This window comes from Neltuma alba, unplaced genomic scaffold, assembly GCF_004799145.2.
Source record: "Neltuma alba isolate B1F8T4 unplaced genomic scaffold, ASM479914v2 tig00010210_pilon, whole genome shotgun sequence".
Taxonomy (NCBI): domain Eukaryota; kingdom Viridiplantae; phylum Streptophyta; class Magnoliopsida; order Fabales; family Fabaceae; genus Neltuma; species Neltuma alba.
The window spans coordinates 200,600-205,247 of NW_021635146.1; the positions used below are offsets into that span (position 1 = coordinate 200,600).

At 28.9% G+C, this 4,648-nt stretch overlaps 1 pseudogene; it reads right to left on the minus strand.

The window, feature by feature from the left end:
• Nucleotides 1–331: 331 nt before the first annotated feature.
• Nucleotides 332–4,328, minus strand: LOC114754851 (2-alkenal reductase (NADP(+)-dependent)-like; annotated as a pseudogene).
• Nucleotides 4,329–4,648: the final 320 nt, after the last annotated feature.

Sequence of the window (4,648 nt, forward strand, 5' to 3'; positions counted from 1 at the left end):
CATTGAATGTGCACTTTTACACATTTTTAAAATAGCATCAATATTTAAGATGATTAAATAATATTAAATATTAAATAATTATGGACAAAAGTGTACCTGTTTTACTCAAAGTCTTGTTTTGATTTCTTAATTTTATAAGTTGCTTTTCTAGTTTTCTAATCATAGTGCTATTAATAAAAGATGCTAAAATTAAAAATTTTAAATATTGTCAGAATATTTTTAAATGATCATATATTAAATTTAATCTTCAAAAATAATAAAGATTGTACCCAAAGAAATCATCTAAGACTGAGAAAATTAGAGTCAAATGACTACTTCGTAAAATTAAAGATGAAACTAAAACTTTATATAAAGTTATAGAAATGTCAATAATTGTATAAAACATTAAAACACTAAATATATCACTCATGGGCAACAACCAGCACTCGTTTTCCAGCATTGCGACTGCCATAAAGGCTACCCACAGCCAAAGGGCCATTCTCAAGACCTTCAACGATATCTTCAATGTACGAAATTTTCCCATCTTTAATATGAGGCAAAACAAATTCTAAGTATTTGGGATAAAGATAAAAGTCATCTTCTATAAAAAAAAATCCTTGCATGTGACCTCTCTTAAGAATGAGTTGTCCCAAATTTTGTATGCCTTCATATTGGTCAAGATTATACTGTGAAATCATTCCACATAAAGTTATGTGAGCTCTATGTCTGATATTTAAGAGAACTGTGTCAAGTGTTTTGCCACCAACATTGTCAAAGTAAAGGTCAATACCTTCTGGAAAGTACCTATTTTGCAAATTCAAATCTATTAGCTTCTGGAAAGACAAATTGGAGAGTGTAATGACAACAAATAAAGAGTCAGAAGACTAAGAAACAACCTAGAACATAGACAAACGCGAGAGGCAAAATGGAGAGTGCGACTACAAGTGAAAAAGTGATTTGAAAAAAAAAATTAGAACAAAAAAAGTTTTTTAAAAAAATAAAGCCTGTAAAAATTGCTTTGAGTTTTTTTTTTGTTTTTAAAAACGTATTTTTATTTTTTTGGTTTTACAAAACACTCAATTAACATTGAAACAATTTTTTTATACATCGTTTTTAAAAACAAAAAAATTATTTTTAAAACAAGAAAATAAATAGCCTGTAATATATTTTCTTCTCCATCTTTTTACGGAATATAATGCACCATATACATATATATTTTTTTTAATATAAAGCATCTGGATAGGTGGTACATATGTGTGTGCCTATATAGATGCATGCATATGTTGCAATATAAGCACTAATTTAACACAAACCTTAATATTATTATTATTATATATATATAATAAATACGAACCTTTTTAACGTTGAATCCAGATCAAGATTTTCCTTGTAGTTAAAAGCTTCGCCAAACCCTAATTTGTTCTTTAATAAATCCACCTAATTGTAAAAGGAAAAAAAAAATGAACCCATAAGAACAAAAAAAATTTGTAAATTTTTAATTTTTTTATATTTTACATATGCTTGGGAGAAAAAGGAAAATAGGGCTTGTGTCATCATATAAGCATTTATTAAATGGAGGAGATCTAGTTATTGATGGATAGCAACATTACCTTCTCTTGACTTCCTGCACTTCCAACAACATAACAGCCACACTATTTTGCAAATTGGCCAACAAGATGACCAACTGCACTAGATGCTGCTGACACAAATACATTATCTCCTTTCTTCACACATCCCACTTCAAACAAACCAACATAAGCAACCATACCTTGCATACCTGTGTTTAAAACAAAATAATAATAACAAAACAACAACTCCTCTCCTCCCTTGGATAATTGGACCAGTAAATCAGTGAACCAGTCTATAGCATGATTTGGTCAATTGTTTTGGATAGGTTGATTGAGTTAAATCTTATAGTTTTCCTCATAGTGAGATTGAAATAACGTCATTTTGATTTAAAAAGAAAAAGAAAAAGAAAAAAAAAGCATTTCATCATATTTCTGTTTTAATAACTATGTTTTGTTAGATTATGTGTGGTTTACACGTCAATGTTTCATTTACTTGTAGATCAATAATGCCTTTTTTATTTATATATGGCTCTTTTTAGAGTTATATATGTATATATGAATATTTTTGTATATCTTGATTGTATTTAATATTTTAATCATGATTGGGTTGACCTTGGTTCAACTACGGGTAGACTATTGACCCTCGAATCACTATCTTGATTGGTTTAATTACTAATCTAACTTTTGAGTACCTTTACAAATAGTAGGAATTGAAATGTTAATGTTTGTTGGGTCTAGCGAAAAATTAGAGTACCTTTACAAATAGTATAAATTGAAAATTGTTAATGTTTGTTGGGTCCAGCGAATTGTACTTAGATTTTTTTCCTTAAGCCAAGTTGATGGTTTAGATCTTATGGATGAAAAAAAAAATCGCACTTGGAGAACTGCTTCTAATTAGATCTAATAGTACTCGAATCTAACCTAATATTCTTTCGATTCTTAATATAAAATCTATTTAACTAATTTAATTAGATTAAGGAAGTTAGGTAAGTTAGTTAATTATAAAAAATATGACATATTTTTCCTAAAATACCATAATCATCTTTCTTAATATCCTCTTTCTCACTTACTTGATTATGGTTGAGGGAATATTCATAGGGTTAATGCAGGAAAAATTGATAAATATGAGAAATAAGTCTTATATTTAGAATCAAAATTAACTTAACAATTAGGTCATATATTAAGAACTAAAGGAGTAATATTCAATATGTAAAAATATAGATAAATTGAAATTATTGAATGGTAAGTTTACATACCAAGGATTCCAGCACAGTAGGAAAGTGGGACTTTGATGGTGTGATCAATTTTAAGAAGAATTGATATGGAGAGACCAGGCTATACTCTTCCCACATCGTCATACCGCCCCAAACAAAATCTCCTCTCTTATAGTCAGGGTGTTCAGATTCAACTACTTTAGAGACTCCATATCCAAATATTGGCTGCAATTGTTAAAAAGCAACTCTTACCAGTTTACACACAGACAGAGAATTAGAGCAATTTTCAAATTAAAAATACACTTTTATTCATTTAACTTTATTTTACGTTTTAATCTTATTTTGATTTTTAATTTAATATCATATAATTTTATCGTATCTTTTAGTTTCCTCCCTTAAATTAAAGGATGAAATTATAACCTGATGAAATTAAGAGACAAAAATGAAAATTAAAATATGGTTACGGCCCTGAAAAAAATCAAATAAAGTTAGCACGCAAAACATAAAATTAAGGTGAAATTGAAGAAACACATTAAAATTAAATAAATTAAAGAATAGAAAAAGTGGGAAAAAATGCTTGATTGAATAATTAATTGATGAATGGTATCTAAAATTTAGAGTACTTATATACTTTCGTATGGGAAAAAAGGTAAAAAGTACCGTAAATTTTCAAGGGACTTCCCCCAATTTTTCCTTAAAGAATTAAATAAAAACTCAAATAACAAAAAATCTAAACAATTTTTCTACACACGTCCTACGTGGTCTCTTGCACATTCCTCACTAATGCTAGAAAATATTTCTCTGGAGAAAACTACTAATACTTCTCTGATCATTTAAACAAAAACTTGTTTTCTCGCTACATTTTGTCACGGAAAATGACTCAAATCAAATGTACCTTATTCATAACTGCTAATAGACAACAAAAACACATTAATTTCTGGTTCTTCGTTGCGCTTATAGAAGAAATTGTTGGCAGTTAGAGAAGGAACGAACCAAATTGAAGAATAATCAAAAGCCATCCTTGGATTTCATTTAATTATCCATTAAAAAAAGTAAATATATGAATGTGTATGTGAGAGAGAGAGAGAGAGAGAGAGAGACTTACAGAACCAGGAGTAAAACTAGAACCAGAAAGACCAGTCCTAGTCATGAAATGTCTAAAGTCAGGATCACAGGACAAGTAGAGATTCTTGAGCAGAATCTGATTCGAACCTTCTGGAACCTTCAGCTCCATGGATCCTTCGACAACTTTCATATGGGATTCCTTTGGACTTCCTGAGACTAGATGGTCCCTCAGAATCACTTGCTTGTTCCTCACCATTGTCACTTTTTTTGTGTTTTTCTGTGCTTTCCTCCAATATCTGCTCAACTTAATAGTGCGAGAAGGCCGAGGGGGTGTTAAACTAGTCAAAGAAACAATAATGCCGGAAAGAAGGAGATTCTCCCTCTGGCCTTTGGTTACGATAACCCACTGACTAATTCAAACAATACGAATAAAAATAGTTAAAAAGCATTTAATTTATCATAAAATTTAAGTGATTCTTAATATTATTCTCGTTAACTACACTAAATTTTAATATTATCTTAATTTTTATTCTCTCATTATTGTTATTAAATATGAGCTTATATGGAAAAAAAATATTAAATACTCATTAAAACTGTCAAAAAGTCTTGGAAAAATAACCCAAAATTTTTCCTATAACAAGGAGAAAAGGGAGTATTATAATAATATGACTGATCCTGTCTGTTTCAGCAATATTAAAGTTTGTGTTCCATCTAATATATTAATTATTATTATTATTATTAGTTATTTTATATTTTTATTGTTTTGTTCACGATTTTTTCTTGTAAACTAAACCTAATGGCTTGATCTTTACATAGAAAATT